The sequence below is a fragment of the Opisthocomus hoazin genome, chromosome 6, assembly GCF_030867145.1.
Source record: "Opisthocomus hoazin isolate bOpiHoa1 chromosome 6, bOpiHoa1.hap1, whole genome shotgun sequence".
Taxonomy (NCBI): Eukaryota; Metazoa; Chordata; class Aves; order Opisthocomiformes; family Opisthocomidae; genus Opisthocomus; species Opisthocomus hoazin.
In genome coordinates, this window is record NC_134419.1 from 36,593,450 (window position 1) to 36,599,694 (window position 6,245).

At 50.7% G+C, this 6,245-nt stretch overlaps 1 long non-coding RNA gene across 1 annotated transcript; it reads left to right on the forward strand.

Annotated features, from left to right (window-relative positions):
• The first annotated feature begins 273 nt into the window (after nucleotides 1-273).
• LOC142361722 (uncharacterized) lies at nucleotides 274-5,667 on the forward strand. The gene is made up of 4 exons (XR_012764345.1): nucleotides 274-437; nucleotides 2,977-3,083; nucleotides 3,760-4,292; nucleotides 5,267-5,667. It is a non-coding gene; the product is annotated as an uncharacterized LOC142361722 (long non-coding RNA).
• Nucleotides 5,668-6,245: the final 578 nt, after the last annotated feature.

Genomic DNA, 6,245 nt, shown 5'->3' on the forward strand with positions numbered 1-6,245 from the left:
GAAGCATTGGAACAGGCTGCCTGGGGAAGCGGTGGAGTTGCTGTTCCTGGAGGTGTTCAAAAAATATGTAGATATGGCACTTCAGGGTGTGGTTTCGCAGGCATGATGTTGTTGTGTTGACAGTTGGACTTGATGATCTTAGAGGTCTTTTCCAACCTTGATGATTCTATGATTCCCTCTTGATCTGTCTGTTCTGCTGCCTGCTCATCATACTCTCTCTCTCTTTCCCTCTGTCCTATTCCTGTGCATAGTACGTTGGAGAGTGAGGCTGTGTGTCTAGGGAGCCTTGTCTCGTAAGAGTTGCGAGACACGCACATTTTCTCTTGGGCGGAGGACAGCCAAGTCACCGGACTTAAGGAAGAGGAAGGAAGGAGAGGAGGAGAGAGAAGCATCTGAAGCGGCAGTGTCTCCTGGCAGCACTGAGAGCAAGAGCTGCGGTGAGTCCCAGGCCGTTGGGGCCCTGTCGCACCTCTTGTGCATCCCAAGCCCCCCCATGGCCCCCTCTCTTTCCTACAGTGCTGTGATTATTTTTTTTTTACTTCCCCGTACCTCCCCTCTTCTGTTTATGTCTGCGTCCTGCTTCCTCTCCCTCTTTTTTTCCCTTCACAATGTCTCTGCCCTGTTCCCTGTTGGTGTTCTCCTTTGTGCCTGTACGTGCTACTCCATGTCCCTGCCTTCTTATTCCTCTTCCTCCTCCTTCCTTCTCTTTCTCTCTGTATCCTTTTGTCTAGCTCACTGTCTCTGTTTTTTTTCATCATGTATCTCACTGTCCCCGTCCTCCTTCCTGTTCATGTCTTACTCTCTGACCCTTTGTGCTGCTCCTTGGCCCCCTTTGTTTTTTTCTCCATACTCTGTCTCTTTGCAGGGCTTCTAATATACTTCTGTTTTCTGACACACTACATGCTTCTCACAGTCTATGTTTTTCTCTCTCTCTCGTTATCGTTATTCTGGTCTGTTGCTCTGTCTTGCATCCTGTCCTGTTGTTTCTCAGTCTATCCATTTGTCCCACTGCCTGCCCATATGCCTATTCCTTTCTGTCCTGTTGACCATCGTGGGTGTTTCTTCTCCATCCTGCCGCTGTCCTGATCTATCTTTCTGTGCCCTGCTCTTTCTGTGTCTTTTCCTGTGTCCCTGCTGCTTTTTTCCTCCGTCTCTGTTCAGATTCCTGTCCCTTTCCTTTTTCCTCTTGCTGTCTTTGTTCCCTGCTTCCTCTCATGGCTTTTTCTGCCTTTCTCTCTCTGCACCATTCGCTCTCCCATACTTTCTTTCTCTATCCCCCTGTACAGCTAGCTGTCTCTTCTCTCCTTTCTCTCCTCCTCGGTATTATTTTCTTTCTCCATACCTCTCTCCCACTGCCTGTCACTGTTGTTTTCCCCTTGCCCACCCCCCCCCCCCCCCAAATGCTGTCCTGCTCTCTGTCCCTTTTCTCTCTGTCATTCTGTCCTGCTCCCTGTGTCTGTGTTTTAATTTCTCCCTCTCTGTCCTGCAGCCCAGTGCTTTTTTTCCTCTTCCCTGCTGCCCAGCCGAGGCTTCCCCCCCCATCTCTGTCCTGCTCCCATGTCTCTTATTTTTGCCTGTCTTTCACTTTATCCTGCCTCCCTGTCCCCTTTTTCTCTCTCAGTATTGCCTTGTCCCGCTCCCTGTCTTTCTCTGACAGTCTGTCCTTCTGCTTGTCCTCTTCTCCCTTCGCTGTTATTCCCTGTCCTTCTTCTGGCCTTTCCTTTCTTCCTTCTTTTTCTGTCCTACTGCCCCAGTGCCTCTTTCTCCACTGCTGTTCTGCTCCCTGGCCCTTGTTTCCTCTTGCTGTCCCTCTGTCCTGCTTCCTGTCCCTGGTTTTTCTGTCTCTCTATCCTGCTGCCTGTTTGGTTGTTTCTTAGTGTACATCCCTGTCCAGCCAGCTCTCCCTTTCTGCCTTTCTCTCCTCCTCTGTCCTGCTTCCTGGCCCTTTCTTCTCTTCCTCTCTCTCTGTCCTCTAGCCCCTTGCTGGTTTGTGTTGGGGTTCCAACCCAAACCAGCCCCTTTGCCTGACCCTTTCTTTGTTTCTTAGTACCTTTTTTCCTGTTCCCTGTCATTTTTCTCTCTCTGTCTGTGTGTCCTGCACTGTGGGGGATGGGAGTGGGAGGCAGAAAAAGGGTAGGAAGCTGGGGGGGCGGGGGGGGGGGCAAGTGGAGGATGGAAAGGGGTAGGAGGTTGCAGAAGGCTGGGAAGCTGGGTTAAGTAGAGGACAGCACAATGGGAGGCTGATGAAGGGGGGAAGAGAGGTGAGAAAAAGAGGAGACCAGAAAGGCGTGGGAAGCTGCAGAGGGGTGGGAGGCCCGGGGGGGTGTGAGTAGAGGCCAGAAAAATATGAGGCTGGGGACGAGAGTAGAGGGCAGAAAAATGGAGGCCAGAAGAAGGTGAGAGGGTGGGTTGAGTAGAGCAAGAAAAACAGGAAGTGGGAGGCTGCAGAGGTGTGGAAGGCTGGGGGGGGGGAGCGAGTAGAGGCCAGAAAAATAGGAGGTGGGAGGCTGCAGAGGTGTGGAAGGCTGGGGGGGGGAGCGAGTAGAGGCCAGAAAAATAGGAGGTGGGAGGCTGCAGAGGGGTGGAAGGTTGGGTGGGAGTGAGTAGAGGCCAGAAAAACAGGAGGCCGGAAAGGGGTGGGAAGCTGCAGCGGGGTGGGAGGCTGGGGGTGAGAGTAGAGGCCAGAAAAAAAAGGAGGCTGGAAAGGGGTGGGAGGCTGCAGAGGGGTGGGAGAGGGGGGGAGTGAGTAGAGGCCAGAAAGGCTCTTTCCTCTGGTTTCTTTTTCTTTATCTCTGTTTCCTGCCTTGTTTATTCCTCTGATTCAAGTTCTCTCTCGATCTGTGTGTTCTGCTTCCCACTCATCATATTCTCTCTTTTTCTCTGTCCTATTCCTGCACGTAGTGTGCGAGCGAGGCTTATTGTCTGCAAGCTGCATCTCGTATGAGCTCTAAGACACCCACATGCATTTTCTCTCAGGGGGAGGAGAGCCAAACGATTGGAATTACGGAAGAAGGGAAGAGATAAGGAGAGAGAAGCATCTGAAGTGTCGAAGTCTCCCAGCAGCACTAAGAGTGAGAGCTGCAGTGAGTCCTGCGCCCTCGGGGCCCTGTCACCCCTCTTCTGCATCCCAGTCCCTCCCCTGGCTCGCTCTCTCTCCCACACTGCTATGATTATTTGTTTTCTCTGCTCTTGTGTACCTTCTTTTTCCATCTCTCTCTGACTTGTCCCCATCTTTTAGGTGCTCCCTAAGGTCTGCCCTGGAGCCTGTGGCATTCTTTTCCTTCTTCCGCTCTTTCTGTTCAGCTCCCCGTTACTAGTATTGCTTTTCTCCTTCTCTGTCCCATAGCCTGTCAGTATTTTTGCTTTGGTGCTCTCTGTCTGGCTCCTTGTCCCTTGATTCTAGGCCTTTCTTCTCAGCTCTGTAGTACATCACAGATCTACTACTTTCTCCATGTCTATTCCATTCTATTTTCTCATCTCTCTTTGTCTGGGTCCCTGCCCTTATTCTTTTTTCCTTGGTCATGCTGTAGGGTTTTTTTTTTTGCATCTCCTTTCTGCTCCCTGTTCTTCATTTTTGGTCTCTGTCCTGCTCCCTCTTCTTCTTTCTGCTGCTGCTCTTCCTCTCTCCATGCTGCTTTTTTCTCCATCTCTGTGGAACTGCCTGTCCCCATCCTTCTCTCGCTGTCCCTTTCTCTGCTTTGTGCTTTCTTGTTACACCACCGCTGTACCGCTATCTGTCACTCTTCTCCTGTCTTGTAGCATCCTGCACCTTGCTCCTCATTTTTGGCAGCCACTGCCCAGCAGCGCATCGTTCCAGGAGCCAACTGACCAACTGTTCTCCGCTGGACTGACGGGCGCAGCTCCGGGATGGACTGCCGAGGTGTCGGAGGGACAGGGAGGGAGCATAGGGGGCACCAAGGCTCAGAGCAGACCCGTTCCCCAGATTCATTCAGTGCGTGACTGAATAAACACCCATCGTCTCTTTTGCCTTCCCGCCTGTGTCTGTGTTTCCTTTGCACGGGACAAGAGGCTGTGACGGACCCCAGGGAGGAAGAGACTCACTTCGTGGCTCAGGAGATGGCCCCCTGTTCCTGCTGGGCTCCAGCTGTGGGCCGGGGTGGAGAAGCTGCAGGTGCGGGTAGTGGGGCTGATGGCGATGGCCCCTCCCTTTAATGCGGTGGCTGCCGGTGCGTGTGCCGGTGCTGCCGTGCCCCGGGTGGCTGTGGAGGGGCCAGTGCGAGCCGAGAGAGGCGCGGAGCTGTCACCGAGCTCCGGCTGCAGCAAAGGAGAAAGTGAGCGGGGGGGATGTAGGGGGGTGACCGACCGGGGGGTCCGGGGGAAAGCCCCCAGGAGGGCAGCAGTGCCTGCCGGGGGGCCGCCGGGCAGCGGGAGCTGCTGGGGGGCAGCCTGGCCGGCCAGGTCTGTGTCGGAGGCGAGGAGCTGGTGGCGGTGCGGCGCCGCGTCGGAGGGTGGCTACCGGGTGCACCGGTGGGCGGGGCGCGGTGTCCCTTCCAGCTCCGGCAGAGGAGAAGGTGCCTTTTGCGGCGTGCTGGGAGCTGTAGTCTTGGGGGGCTTTAGTTCCCTATTGCGTATTGCTTTAAAAATATTCTTTCTACACCTACCTTTTGCATTTGCTGTCTTTTAAAAATTATTCCTCGCACTTCAGTAGCACCCTCGCTGTTCAAATTTTCTGTCTGTGTCCTCATTTATTTAGTTTGCTCTCCCTATTTTTTAATTCTTACCCCCCTTAATCCCTTGGGTTTTCAAATTCGGTTTCTGTGTCTGCTTTTATCAAGCTCCCTATCCCTATATTTTATTTCTTTTCTGTGGGCCGTGCACCCTCTTGCTTTTATAATATACTTGCTATGTCTCTATTTAGTTTGCCATCCTTATTTTGTACTTTTTTGTCTCTTAATCACACAGATTTAAATTTTTTTTACATCTGCTTGTATTTAGTTTTCTGTTTCTCTTTTTTAATCTTTTCCTTTCTTAATCCCCATCGCTTTTAAAATTTATTCTCTAAGTTTCTGTTTATTTACTGCCCTTATTTTAAAACTTTTTTCCTTTATTTTCCTAATTCCTGTCACTTTTAACATTTTTTTATGTTGAAGGAAGGCATTAAAGGAATTTTAGTAGAAGCATCCTTGCCTAATAGTTAAGGAATTTAGTAGAAGCAGCACTGCCTGATAGTTGCTATGCAGAGAACTGAAGGTGCTTATCTATTGTGTAAATTAACTGAGGCAGAGTCTTGCTTTTCCTTGCAAAGGGGGTAATTCCTGATAAGGGCTGGGGAGTTGCCCAGAACTGGCTAAGACTGACCTTGCAGCTTGGATGGAAGCCAGAAGAGAACTGAGTTTGCCCAGAAACAAAAGTCAGTCAGCGAACACCTCTATGAAGAGGATGAGCCTTAATCTTGGGACCCCCGACGACCACCACCAGGAGGCACTGCGCAAGCACGGCTGGGAGGAGTCTAGGGAAATTACTCTTTGGAACTGATTTTAATACAAAGCAGGGATAGGTCATGCATATGTATAGGCAGATTGGGAATTTGATGAATATATAATATTTGACTGTATAAATTGAAGAAGCAAGCTGTCTGGCATGCATGGCTTTGGTGGGACTACCCCCCGTGCTGCCCGGTGCTGAATAAACATACCTACTTTACAATCTTACAGATCGTGGAGTCTGTTTTCCGCATGTCAATGTCATCTTTTTTCCAGTTCGCGGTCTGTATTTTTTTCTCGTCTGTCCTTTACACATTTGCTTTTGAAATGTTATTTCTTTGTCTGCATTTTTGTTATAGTTTGACTGTGGCTGGCAACAATAGGGCCACGTGGCTGCTCTGCTGCCCCTCCCCCCACTGGAGTGGGGAGGAGAATAGAAAGAAAAAGGCAAAAGTGTGGGTTGGGATAAGGGCAGTTCTAACAGAACAGCAAACAAAGGGAACAGTAACAACAACAATACTGATAAGGAGAATACAGAAATAGCAGAATGCACAGAGCGATTCTCACCACCCGCTTCTGCATGCTCCTGAGCCTTGACTGACTTCCTGCTGCCCAGCTCCCCCCAACCAGCACCCAGTATGACAGCACGTGGTATGGAACACCCCGTTCTGTTTGGCCAGGTTGGGTCAGTCTGCTCAGCTGTGTCTCCTCCTGGCTCCTGGTGAAAATTAACCCTCTCCTGGCTGAACCCAGGATAGTTTTACTTCACTGTCTGTATTTTTCTTTTTTTTTTTTTGCCTT